The sequence below is a fragment of the Felis catus genome, chromosome B1, assembly GCF_018350175.1.
Source record: "Felis catus isolate Fca126 chromosome B1, F.catus_Fca126_mat1.0, whole genome shotgun sequence".
NCBI lineage: Eukaryota > Metazoa > Chordata > Mammalia > Carnivora > Felidae > Felis > Felis catus.
The window spans coordinates 77001324-77016120 of NC_058371.1; the positions used below are offsets into that span (position 1 = coordinate 77001324).

A 14797-nucleotide genomic window follows, 5' to 3' on the forward strand; every position below is an offset into this window, starting at 1 on the left:
CTGTTGACAAATGTATAGGACAATTTTAAATGGCTGCAAAATAGAAACATGAAAAACTCATATTGATAGTAATAGACCTGAATAAGTCATTTAAAATCTTTATCTCTTCCTACCTAATTCCCCTTTATTTTAATGCTTTACTGTAGGGGGAAAAAAACACTTCAGGCAAAATTTGTGTTTTATAAATTAACCAATTGTATATTCTTCTTCTATAACCCTATTTAACCAAAATATATATTGTTTACTCTTACTCTGCATTTAAATCTGCATTGTAAAGGTACACAATATCTTTCTCATCACAAAACCTTACATGTGTTTTTGTTTAATTTGTAAGGTCTAATATTGGGTTTATGTTTAAAGGAAGCATCAACCCATAAGAAGTGTTTTACTTACCTTTTCAGAACCTTAGGTATGAGTCTCAACCACTCTGTTGCTTTGCTGAGACCAGGGGAAAGGGAGGAGCAGGAAAGGAGAGGGACATCTGCTTATTACATTCCTCAGTAAAACTTTTGAGTTTATAGCTCTTTAAGAAAGAACGTTTTATATATGGTGTTTCATAGCCTTTTAAATAGGTATAAAAACGGCACCACTGTTCCTTAATGTTTGTATTAAGAAAACAATAATCAATAGATACCTTATTATAACAAATTAAATATACTTTTGAAAGGTGCACATATCACCCCTGCCAGACTGTAAAGCCACACGTACCCGCCTCCCATCACCTCTGCAGCAGATGGGTGGGTGCTAACAATTTCAGCATTTAGAAATTCTTTTTGAGAGTGTCTTGCTCTAATGCAAGCCCATTTAAAAAAGTTCTACCCTCAGGAAGTTGCTACTTCCATTTTTTTAGACTTGTTTTGTGCTGAAAGTACTGAGAATACAGCAATGATGCTCTTGGTCCTTCATATACCTTTTGTTCATATACAGAGCCCTGGGATACTTGAGTCACACAAAACTACAAATTAAGTGCTTCATGCCTTTGAAAAAAATTTTTTTTAAGTTACCTTTAGAAAATTTACTGAAAAAGTATAATTATTTTAAGTAATTTCTCCTTTGGTGACATTAACAAATGTATTTTTAAAGAGCAGTATAACTTTTTTGAGCAATACTGTCCAATTTCTGCATGCAATACCCCTTGCTAATGTCCACACAAAAATATGTACATTAATGCTCATAGAAGCATTACTCTTAATAGCCAAACAGTGGAAACAACCTAAATGTCTATCACTGGTGAATGGATTAACAAAATATTGTATATCCATATCAATTAATATTTTTCAGTCATAAAAAGGAATGAAGTACTGATAAATGCTACTCTGAGGATGAACCATGAAAACATGATGTTAAGCCAAAGAATCCAGGCACAAAAGGCCATATATGATATACTTCCACTTATATGAAATATCCAGAATAAGCAAATCTATAGAAACACACAGTAGATTTGTGGTTGCCAAGTGGTAGAGGTTGGAAAATTGGGAGTGAGTGCTAATGTATATGGGATGTCCTTTTGGTTTGTAAAAATTTGTGATGGTGGTTGTACAGCTTTGTGGATGTACTAAAACCCACAGAACTGTATGCTTTTAAAGTGAATTCTGTGTGAATTAAAGTATGAATTATATTTCAGTTTTTAAAAAGTGCACCAGTTGTCATTTTCATTCAAAAATTGTATGAAGGGGGCACCTGGGTAGCTCAGTTGGTTAATCATCTAACTCTTGAATTCAGCTCAGGTCATGATCCCGGGGTTGTGGGATCAAGGCCCACATTGGGCTCTGTGCTGAGCATGGAACCTGCTTAAGATTCTCTCTCTCTCGGGGCGCCTGGGTGGCTCAGTCGGTTAAGCGTCCCACTTTGGCTCAGGTCATGATCTCGTGGTTCGTGGGTTCGAGCCCCGTGTCAGGCTCTGTGCTGACAGCTCAGAGCCTGGAGCCTGCTTCAGATTCTGTGTCTCCCTCTCTCTCTGACCCTCCCCCGTTCATGCTCTGTCTCTCTCTGTCTCAAAAATAAATAAACATTTAAAAAAAAAAAGATTCTTTCTCTCTCTCTCTCTCTCTCTCTCTCTCTCTCTCTCTCTCTCCACCCCCCCCCCCGCCCCGTTCACACATGCTCCTTCTCACTCTCTCTGTCTCTAAAAAATAAAAACAAATTGTATGAAGGGATTTAAGTTGTCTTAGAAAAACTCAGGAGCTTTAGCATAAATCATATAGGTACCTTTAGAAGAGTCTGTGAGAATAAGGCCACTTAAATTTAACCTGTCAAGCTGTTTTCTGAAAGAGTAGTGTTAAAAAACAAAATGTACGTAAGAAAAATGAACAAATAGAAAACAATGAAAATATGTCTTTTCTTTTTGTGTTGCTAATGGGTACATTCTATATAAAATGCACATTTTCTTGTTAGCAAATAGTTCCCAAACTTTTAGTATTTAAGAGTTTCTTTAAAATGCAGATATGAGGATCTCACACCATGCTTGCTAAAATTGATTCCTCAAGTCTGAAGAGGCCTTGGAATAATTTTCTAACTCCCCAGGTGATCCTGAAGTAGATGGGTTTCAAATCTCTTGCCATATTTGGAATATTTTAATTTTGCATTTATTTCAAGGCGGAATGTAATGATTAACAGGAAAGGAAAATTCTAACTTTGCTGAGAGTTAGTTTACAGGTACTTTGGAAATATTATGAGTTGGGTTAAGTTGTTCCATTGAGAAGTGATGTTGTTGTGATCCTAAATTATTTGCTTTTTTCCTGTGTGTGGATTTCATGGTTTACTTTTTATTTAATTTCATGAATACGACCTTAGCAACATAACAACCAATGATATGTGGCTAGTGTTAGAAAATAAAGCCAAGAAGTCCAGCATAAAATGGTTGAAATAGTTAAAATAGTGCAGCTGAAGATGTTATTTACAAGGAAAATGGCACTACTCATTTATCGTCAGGGCATATGCTATGAATTATATTCTCAGTAGTGATAGTTTTAGAGGGTTTTTTTGTTTATTTTTGGGTTTTTTTTTGTTTGAAACATCTCCAACCTAATTCCTTTTTTCAACTAAAAGGATGGATATGTGACTCTTTTTGCTGAGATCAGAGGCCTGTCTTTGACTATGAAATAAATGTACTTTTCTCTGTGTGCAACTCTAGGATTGCACCTATAACAGAACACTCATTACTGCCATTTTCTATCTATCTTAGCCAATGAACAACCTTTGTTTTTATAATGTACATTTGGTATTTAAATTTTTAACTTCTAGTGATATTTTTAATTATGGAATTATTATATGTAGGCATTAATGATAAATTTTGATCCAATATTTACTTTTATGTAGTGGTTTACTATTAGTATGTTTTATTAAGGGATAAATTAATAATATGTGAGAAGTTATGAATATAACTAATAGGAATAATTAAGATTATTTTAGTAAATTTTATATTCTGAATCTAACATTATTGTCTAAGTAACTGGTCAGGAACATACTAGTCATATTTGTAACATATTCTCATTCTGTTTGAAGACATTTGTGCTATTGGGTTCATCATATTGCAGTGTTTTTTCTATGTTACATATGTAGTAGATATGGCAGGTTTTTCCTACATTACATATATGTTAACCTTCCCTTTGGATGTGGCTGTAAGTTCTGTTTACCAGAATTCTTTTGGCTCTTTCCTCCCTGTCAATAAGGCAGCCTATTAGCTTTGTTCAACATCAGTCTCCCTGTCTCTGATGGTTGCACACAAGTAGCCTTGTCTGCTCCTGATATTTCTGGTCTTCCGTTTTAGAAAATTGATCTGGGGAGTTTATTCATGTACATTCTTCAGACAATTGCAAACTTTGAAATTATAGCAAAATAATAAAAGCCATTAATAAAAGTGTGTTTTATTTTCATCTGGAAATGTGATTGACACAGGTGCAGAAGAAATAGAGGTTGTGAATGACTATAACCAATTTATGAATAGTGGCAGTTATTATTATTGTGTACCTTTTAGGGATCACTGATCAGTCAAGCAGAGAACAGTAATGAGAAAAAAATTAATATTTCCTGCCTTGATGAGAGGATCAGTGTTCAATGGGGAGTTCCAAAAGCAAACTGGGCACATAGCTTTTTATCAATCGCTTGTACATCAGAAGTAAGGGTTTGTGCTAATAGTAAAATGTCTTGTTACTTCTAATGATTGACATGATTTGGAATGCTATTCACAATGATGGCAAGATATGTGAAATTTAGGAAGATAAGGACTTACATGTTTTAAATTCAGGTGATTCTCAAGTGGCCAAATACAGATTCTACTTGTTATGCCCATAGGGACCAACAAGGATATGGCACCTTGTTAATTTTTTTAAGTTTTTATTTATTTATTTTGAGAGAGAGCAGAGCAGGGGCGAACACAGGTGGGGGATAGGCAAAGAAAGAGGGAGAAAGAGAGAATCCCAAGCAGGCTCCATGCTGTCAGTGTGGAGCCCAATGTAGGGCTCAAACTCCTAAACTGTGAGATCATGACCTGAGCTGAAACCAAGAGTCAGACACTTAACCGACTGAGCCAGCCAGGCACCCCCAAGAATAAGGCACTTTTAAAGTAGTGTAGAACAAATCTTTAAAACAGATATGATAGACTCCAAGTTCCTATAAATCGGACATTGATTAATTACTTATGTTATTTACAGTGTCTTACGTTATAAAACCTGACCTATGATCTCCTAAATGGGCATGTGTCTTATCGAAAACTGCAGGTCTTGGGGCACCTGGCTGGCTCAGTCGGTTAAGCGTCCAACTTAGGCTGAGGTCATGATCTCACAGTTGGGAGTTCAAGCCCCATGTCGGACTCTGTGGTGACAACCCGGAGGAGCCTGCTTGGGATTCTGTCTCCCTCTCTCTCTGCCTCTCCGCCATATGTGCTCTTTCATAAAAACAAAACAAAAACTGCAGGTCTTATAGATACTTGAAGTATTGTTTGTTAAAGAGACATGACTTTTTCCTCTCCCACTTTGAGGATTGAAATAATCTGTTTCTAAAGATTTTAAGTCAGGTTGTAGTCTGCATCAGCTGCTGAATTGTGTATGAATTCTTTAATTTACTTGGTAGACATGTTCACCGTATACTGCATAGTTTATGAGTAACACCCTGAATGGTTGATTATGGACCTGAGGTTCCACATGCAAAACAGCATGAACTAAGTAGTTCTATTGTCTGCATATTGGTAGACTATTTTAAAATACTTCACACTAAAGTGTTTGAAGTACGTTTACTAAAGCCAATAATGTTTCTGCTTAAAGGCCTAATGATCTTTAACAAAAACTTTAACCAATAAAAAGTAGCTCCTAAACAGATTTTATTCCTAGCTAATTATTAATAGTAGTAGCATTTTAGGTATGAGATATAGAAACTATGGCCAAAGAATGCATAATAAATTTAATTTGTATATATTTAACATTCATAAATAGCTTTCACTTCTTAGTCATTTGAGCCTCATAATGTCCTTGGAGGCTGGTAATGAAAATATTCCTAATTTTTTAGAAATTCAGAAAGGCTGATAGGCAAGATTACACAATTAATAAGTAGCAAAAATTCAAAATCTCATTTCCAGAATCCAGTTCCATTACCCCATCTTTTTAATTACATATTATAGTACTTCATAGTTTTCAAAGCAATTTTTCTACATCTTATTTGACCTTTGGAAGAATCCTTTGTTGTAGGTTAGTGGTTTTATAATAAATCATGGTCTGAAAGTCCTAGCCAGAGTAATTAGGTAAGAAAAAGAAATGAAAGTCATCCAAATCAAAACTAAAAGTAAAATTGTTCCTATTTGTAGATAACATGGTCTAATATACAGAAATCCTAAAGACACACAAAAAACTATTAGAACTAATAGGTGATTTCAATAAAGTGTTCTTTTTTATACAATGACAATGAACTATTTGAAAAGAAAATTAGAAGAACAGTTACATTTATAATAGCACCAAAAAAACAATAAAATTCTTAGGAATAAACTTAATTAAGGAAAGACATAACACTGAAAACTACAAAACACTGATGAAAGAAATTAGGTACAAACAAATGGTAAGATGTGTCCGTGAGTTGAAGACTTAATGTTGTTAAAATGCTCATACTACCCAAAGCAATCTACAGATTCAGTATAATCTCTATCAAAAATCCTGATGTCATTTTTTCCAGAAATAGAAAAAAATAATCCTAAATTCATATGGAAGAACAAAATACCCTGAATAGCCAAAACAATTTTGAGAGAGGAGAACAAAGCTGGAGGCATGATACTCACTGATTCCAAAACTGTTACAAAGCTACAGTAATTAAAATGTAAAATTACAAAGCTATAGTAATTATACTGGCATTAAACAGACATATAGACCAATGGAACAGAATAGAGAACCCAGAAATAAATGATGAGAACCCACATAGTCCAATGGAACAGAATGGAGAATCCAGAAATAAATATATGATGAGCTGATCTTAAACAAGAGTGCCAAGAATATATAGATGGAAAAGGATAGTCCCTTAAATAAATGGTACTGGGAAAACTGAATGTTCACATGCAAAAGAATGAAATTGAACACTTTTCCTATACCATATGCAAAAATCAACTCAAAATGGAAAGACTTAAACATAAGACCTGTATCCATAAAACTCCTAGAAGAAAACATAGCAGTAAAGCTTCATGACATTGGTCTTGGCAAGGGTTTCATGGATATGATTACCAAAAGCACAGGCAACAAATACAAAAATAGACAAGTGGGCCTATGTTATACTAGAAAGTGCACAGCAAAGAAAACAATTGATATAAGGCATCCTATGGAATGAGAAGATATTTTCAAACCGTGTATCAGATAAAGGCTTAATTTTCAAAATATGTAAGGAACTCCTGCAACTCAATAACAAAAGAAACCTAATAACCTGATTTTTAAAATGTGCTAAAGACTTGAATTGACGTTTCTGCAAAGAAAACTTCACAGTAACAAATGGCCAACATGTGTGAAAATATGCTCAGAGTCATTACTCATTAGGGAAATGCAAATCAAACTATAATGTAATACCATTTCATACCTGTTAGGATGAGTATCAAAATTAGAAAAGACAAGTCCTAACAATATAGATGGATCTAAAAGGTACTGTGCTAAGTGAAATAAGTCAGAGAAAGACAAATACCATATATGATTTCACTCATATATGGAATTTAAGAAACAAAACAAACGAACAAAGAAAAAAGAGACAAACTAAAAAACAGACACTTAACTGTATAGAACAAATTGGTGGTTACCAGAGGGGAGGTGGATAGAGACATGGGTGAAGTAGGTGAAGAGGATTAAGAGTACACTTGTGGTAAGCACTGAGTAATGTATAGAATTGTTGAATCACTACATTAAACACTTGAGACTAATATAATCTTATATGTTAATTATACTAGAATTAAAAATAATAAAGAAGGGGAAGATGGATTATATGTATTGAATTATGGAGCTGTTGAGTAAAATAAAGATTAAGTATTGACTCTAGGACTATATGATATATAGGCTATTAATGAACTTGGCAGTGGAGTTTTGATATTGTGGTTTAAGAAAGAATAGAGTAAAAGTTATTAGAACTAGTTAAGCTATAAAAGATTTCAAGAGGAGCAGCGATTTGGGTGATAGATTGCAGGTGAACCAGGAAGAAAAGAAAAGACAAGTCCTTGTGAGGATGTAGAGGATGTAGAGAAATTGGTACTGTTCTCCACAGTTGGTGGGGAATGTAAAATGGCTGAAGTAGCAGAGCAGAGAGGGGACTTGTTGTCTGGCATGAATAGAATTGAATGGTGGCTAACATTGGCAATAACAGTCCCAGATGAATCCTACCTCCTTTTTGATATTGAATATGCCAGAACCTTTTCTTTTCTTTTCTTTTCTTTTCTTTTTAATGTTTTATTTATTCTTGACAGCGAGAGCATAAGTGAGGGAGGGGCAGAGAGAGAGGGAGACACAGAATCTGAAGCAGGCTCCAGGCTCTGAGCTGTCAGCACAGAGCCCGACGCTGGGCTCAAACTCACGGACCGCGAGATCATGCCCTGAGCCGAAATCAGACGCTCAACCGACTGAGCCACCCAGGCGCCCCTGTCAGAACCTTTTCTAACCTCTAGAATTTTGTACTTGTTCAGCCCATCTAGAAGACTCTTTCCTCAATTGTTTTGACTAGCTGATTTTTATCCTTTACATCTCAGTTATATGTTACCTTTCTAGAGAAACTTTTCCTGCTCATTCTGTTCAAAATTGTCAGTTATTGTGTATCCCATCACTTTGTAGCACTAATTACTATTTGACATAGTTTTGTTGAATAGTTTCTATGTTAATGTCAGCCTCCCACAAAAAATGAGAACAGAGACTTTGTCAGTGTTTTTCTCTGCTATGTCCCCAGTTTGTAGCACAACCCCTGACATGTACGGGGACCCCGACACTAAATGAATGTATAGTGGTAGAATAAATGAGTCAACTTAGGGTCAGAGGATTTTGTGGCTAAGGAAGTTCAATGGTACACCAGAAGAGGACGATCATTTGTTGAATACCTACTATATTTCAGCCATTATTTTAGGCATTCTTTCATATATTATTTTATTCTCCCCTTCTAGATATATTACTCCTATTTTAAGGAAATTGAGGCTTACTAAAAATAAGTTACTTACCTATTTGTCACAGTTGGCCTGGGAAGAATCTTTTGATTCTTAAAGAGATTCTAAGTCAGAGATGCTGATAGACTGGGTTTCTGGTCCTACTGAGGAAGAGATTATTCTGTTTCAGATCGGAAGTCTTCTGAGGCAGTCTCATATGCCGATGAAGAGAAAAGAAAAATACCACTGGGGACCATATAGAAGCCATATTTCTTGAGACATTAGGGCCATCTGCAGAGCTTTGGGTTCTTCTTAGTTTGGATTCTATACCTAATCACCTTCTTTCAGTAGAGAAAAGATCAAAATTCACCGAATTTATATAAAAGTTATTTTTGTGAGTCTAAAGCAGGGATCAGCAAACTATGGTCCATGGGCCACATCCAGCCTGCTGCCTGTTTTTGTAAATAAACTTTTATTGGAACACAGCCACCATGTTTATTTGTTTATATTGTCTATGGCTGCCTCTGGGCTACAGTAACAGAATTGTAATTGTGATAGTGATCATATGGCAAAGCCCAAACTATTTACTATCTGGCCTTTTATAGAAAAAATTTGCCAAGGCCTATCTAAAGCATTGTTAGCACTGGGACACCTGGGTGGCTCACTCAGTTAAGCGTCCTACTCTTGACTTTGGCTCAAGTCATGATCTCACGGTTCGTGGGTTCAAGCCCTGCATTAGGCTCTGGGCTGACAGCATGGAGATTCAATGTGTTTGGGATTCTCTCTCTCCCTCTCTCTGCATCTCCCCTGCTTGCTTGCTCTCTCCCTCTCAAAATAAATAAATATTTTTTTTTAAAAATAAAGCATAGTTAACATCAAAACATAAAAATAAAACCTATTCTTCCAAAAAGCCAACAATGAAAAATCTATAAAAATCACAAGATTACAGTGGTTAAATTTCTAGCTGACCTTAAACATTTAGCCAAAGATGGGACGACTCTTAATTTCCTTTCCTGCTCTAGCTCCCTGCTTTTTAAAGTTCACAGTTGTTTATTCAGATGAGATCATTGTTCATTTAGAGAGTGAACAAACAGTTCTTTCATTTTAATGCATTTTTTACACTATACCATCAAACTGAGAGAATTCACCACTCATTTCATTGAATCATATATGTTCTGTATTTTGAAATCCATCTCAAAACTGTCTTTTCTAAAGTAGACTTCCTGAGTAATTTAGAACCACTAAGTGAGAGCAGCATTTCTAGTTTCATACACAAATACATCTAGTTTGAGTAATGCATAATTTAGAAATATGCAAGGTAAGTGGAATATTTTCTTTAATTTTATGATCAACTAACTTAGAACATATTTAATTCTTTGGTAAAAATGACATACATGATGATAATGATATTCTCTTTCTTTAGCAGGCTCTTTGATGTCTCAGGGTCATCAGTATATTATTAATAGGACCCTCAGTCTGAGACAATCTGGAGCACTATTGTTATTTTGCTTTGCTATCCATGAAATGCAGTAAGCCCCTCTACATATCCCTCAGGGATTGTTATCTGGCTTCTGTGTGAACACTTTAGCTGACAGGTAGAAATGCATGTGAGTGTGTTGAATAAGGGAAAGAATGAAGGAAGAGGAAATTGAGGGCGTTCTCTCATGAGACACAGACTAAGAACTAGGTATGCGTAAGTGAATAGTTTGTTTCTACCCCATCCCCACTTCCTGCTGCTTATACATAAAAGACCTTCTGTAGCTGTTAAATTTTTATTTTAATTGAATTCCAGTAAATGAAAGAACATGTACAGAGACACACAAGAGAGATGTTATTTGAGCTAACGGCAATCCAGTCTGACTAATGAAGAAAAGAGAGTAGTTGTGACTTAACACCATAAAGGGAGTTTGAGGTCAGATATTCAAAAGGGACTTGAATGCAATGATAAGGAGTTGGATTGACTCTATGGGCAGAGGAGCATTTAAGAATTTTGTGGGGAAGAGTGGTATGACTGAAGTTCCAATTTAGGAAGTTTACCTAGTAACATCATATAGGATTGAATGAAGGACAATTTCAACAGTTATGAAATCAATCTTTTATGTCCAGATAATCTGAGACTGAGGCAGAATGGGGACATTTGGAATATATGGCACAGAAGGCAAATATATAGGTAGTTTTGTAGGATTTTGTATCTGAATAGGAGTTAAATGGTATTTTAAAGTTTTTACTTTAGGTGACTGGAAGATGGTGAATATAACACAATTGGAAAGTCTAGAAGAGGAAAAGGTTTTGGAAATACAGTCATGTTCATCCTTGGACAGGTTGAGTTTTAGATGTTGGTCCAACACCCAGGTGGAGGAAGCCTGACAATTCTAAGTTCTAGAGATAGAGCAGAAGTGGCAAATTGGTGTTAGCCCATGGGCAGTATAAACCTACAGAAATCGTTTCGATGAGGTGTTTTTCATCTAAAATGTTTTTTGGGTTTTCTTATTCTCACTCTGTCTAATAGGTTGACTATTATTCTCTCTCCTAGCATTTAGAAGATACCATTATTTCTCAATTTTGTTCTTACTGTTGAGAAATCTATCAGCTGTTCCTTTTTAGGTTGCTTGCAAAATTTTTCCAATTGTCCAGTATTTTGCAGTTTTGTGATAATGCGTCTAAGTATGGATTTGTTTTTAATTTTTTAAAATTGTTTAATGTTTATAAGAGAGAGAGAGAGAGACAGAAACAGAGTATGAGTGGGGGAAGGACAGAGAGGGAGACACAGAATATGAAGCAGACTTCAGGCTCTGAGCTAGTCAGCACAGAGCCCAATGTGGGGCTCAGACCCACGATCCGTGAGATCATGACCTGAGCCGAAGTTGGGTGCTCAAATGACTGAGCCACCCAGGCTACCCTGGATTTATTTTTATATTCTGCTTGTGACTTATTTTGTATCCTGAATAAAGATTTGTGTCTTAAGTACATTCTGGGAAGTTTTCAGGAATTATCATTTTGATACTGTCTATTCCCCATTCTCTCAATTTATTCTTGATAGAATTCCTTTTAGATGCATGTTGTACTTTCTCATTCTATTTTCTATGACTATAAAACCTCTCTTTTATATTTCCCATTTTATTATTTCTGGGCTCCATTTTTGTAATTTCCTCATATTTTTTAGATCACCAGTTGCCTTTTTGCCTATTTCAAATCTGTTTAAGCAGTCCAGTATAAATTTAGTGACTTTTTTGCCTAGAATTTCTTTGGTTCTTTTTCAAATCAACTTAAAAAATTATCTTCTTGGGGCGCCTGGGTGGCTCAGTCGGTTGGGCGTCCGTCCGACTTCGGCTCAAATCATGATCTCACAGTCCTTGAGTTCAAGCCCCGCGTCGGGCTCTGTGCTGACCGCTCAGAGCCTGGAGCCTGCCTTGGATTCTGTGTCTCCCTCTCTCTCTGCTCCTCCCCTGCTTGTGCTCTGTCTCTCTCTGTCTCAAAAATAAATAAAAACATTAGAAAAAAAATTTTTAAATTATCTTCTTAAATTCTCATTTGTTGTATGCTCTTAATAGCTTAAAACAGTTACTTTAAAAGTCCTATTCAATATTACTAGTATCTTATTACCTTTGTGTTGTTTGATAACTCTTACTCATGACAGTCTATTTCCTCATATATTTGGTAATTTTGGATTGTGTGTTCATCTTTAGGAGAGCCATTTCCCATTAGAATCTTTGATAGTGTTTTGCTTTTACCTCTTCATTGTATCACAGCATAGGACCAATTTGTATGTAAATTTCAGACCACTTGGTTATATTTTTAAGTCCTGTGTCTATATAACGGACAGACCTATAGATATGAATTCCTAGGGAAAGCTTTCCTACCCTAAGCCCAAATGAAGACAGATAAATTTGTCCTAATATCCTTTTGTTGGTAGATAGATGTTTCTTCTGGTCACCCTTTTTCTTGGTGCATGACTCTTTGTGGGTTCCAGTTTTATGTGTGAAAATACCTCATTTCCAACTTTTTCCCTCACCACCAGAAAAGGGGAGCCAAGGCATCCTCTACTTTTTCTACACGAGTATTAAAACCAAGCTCCTCAGTGACTGAGACTGGAAGAAAACACCCAGGGGTTACCTTTACCTGCTTATAACTTGCTACTATAGTTTTCTCATTTTATTGTTGTTAATTGTTTGTTTGTGACTCCTAAGGATTTCTTTTGCTATTTCCTTTCTAACTCGTTTTTCAGTTAAAAGCTTACTTGTTATTTTTTCCTTTGTAATTGATAGGTACAGGAACTAAATACAATATGGGATTCTCTATTTGGTCCTAGAACAGAAAAAGGGCATTGGGGAAAATGGTAAAAGTCACCTAATCTCTGCATATTAGTTAAGCGTGATACCAACATAGATTTTCTGGTTTTGATATTGTAATAGTTATGTAAGTTGTTAACATTTGTAAAAGTTGGGTGAGGGGTATACAGAAAATGTACTATTTTTGTAATTTTTCTGTAAATCATTTCAAAACAAAGTTTTAAGAAAGCATATTTGTTTTTATTTAGCCTTTCTGGGTGTTTTTATAGAAAGAGGGCTTTCAAATTTATTTCTGAAATAAGCAACCTGATATTTTAATGAAAGGACTTGGTTGCCATCATTAAAAAAAAAAAGAACAGAGTTCCCTTCCTCTCCCATATTTAGATTTCTAGCCTTTCTTTAGAAGTAGAATATCTGACTGTCCTGGATCTACACAGTCTCAGTTAGAGCTAAGTGATGGCCACACCTATAGACAGACATATCTCTCTAGTTTTCTTCTCTTTCTACTGTTTTATATCCAGCTTGCCATATTAATTTATTTTTTACCTACCTAGTTTTCATAGATATTTAAATATGCAACCTTTGGTGTAGCAATTAGGAGGGAGGTCAGTGTTGGAGATAGAGATTTGGTGTGCATCTATATTGAATGATAGTTGAAGGTAGAGGGAGTTCATGACTTTACCTTGTGTAATATTTGGCATAGAGGCAAGAAATCCAGGGACAAGCCCTGGGAAATAATTTTCTTCTGAGAGCAAGAAGACAGAGTGGAACCCACAAAAAAAGATATCCATGGCAGCTGGAGAAGTAAGAATGTATGATGTTAATGTAAGAAAGGAGAGTGGTTTTCAAGAGGAATTAGACATTAAAAAATGTGCTTCAGAGTGGGTCAAAAGTACCAAATCCCGATGTGATGCTATACTTTTAACTTGTTAATAGATACACTTCTTATCTTTCCTCCTTTTCCTCCTCCATATCATTCCCCCTTCTCTGCTCTCCTTTATGTCCCAGAGGGCTCATCACTACAGATTGCAAATGGCAGGTAGTAGATAGGAGAGCAGGGGAAGAAAGAGGTAACATTATTCCCCACCACTACCACTTCTAGACTGTAGACCTACAGCTCTTGCTACATTCAGGTCATTTCCCTTCACTACTCAACAGTGTCTAGTAATAATAATTCCTCCCTTTTCTCCTTCAGGCCTATGGGTTGTAATGCCTTCTCATTGTTGTGAGTCTGGAAGTTCCTCAAAATGTCTTTTTGGTTCCCTTGACCCTGTATGTGAGTTGAACTTTCATCAGAATTCCATCTAATTGTACCGTCTGTTCTCTGCTGGGACCCTGACCAATATACTAAGTGTATTAGTTAGTTATACTACAGGTTAAGTTGTTTTCTGTTATGTTTAAGACACTGTATCTTAGAGTCTTATTATTTCTCTTTCATGTGCATAAGAATTATATACTTTTGAAATGTTACTGGTAATATTATTTAGGATCTCCTCATTGTTTTCTTATGTACAAAGGAAAGGAAACTAAAGCAGGAGAGCAAATTTGCCAGTTATAGCATGTGACTTCCATATCTGGGCCCAAGATGGGTCTAGATTGCTTTGCTTTCCAGCCAATAGAAAGATAGAAAGGAAACATGCCCATTTGTTTTGAGCTGAGCTACCCAGAAGTGGAACAAATTACCAGTGTTCATATACCAATGTTCATATACCAGTTGTTTGGTTACCTTCACCATAACTTGGTGACATGGCCTCATGACATTTTAAGGGAGAGTGGTGAATGTGTTTCTGGCTTAGATTTTTGTTATTAAAGAAAGTAAGAGTGGATACTAGATGACAAATGGTCTCACATAGAGGGGCAAACATTTCATTTCAGACATAAAGGGGAGAATATTGGCAACATTCAGTAGAAAATTTCAGTAGAGTGTGGT

General features: G+C 35.7%; 1 protein-coding gene across 9 annotated transcripts in view; it reads left to right on the forward strand.

Annotated features, from left to right (window-relative positions):
• LRBA (LPS responsive beige-like anchor protein) overlaps positions 1 to 14797 on the forward strand; it is a 775946-nt gene that overhangs the window by 656117 nt on the left and 105032 nt on the right. The gene's annotated exons all lie outside the window — the stretch shown is intronic.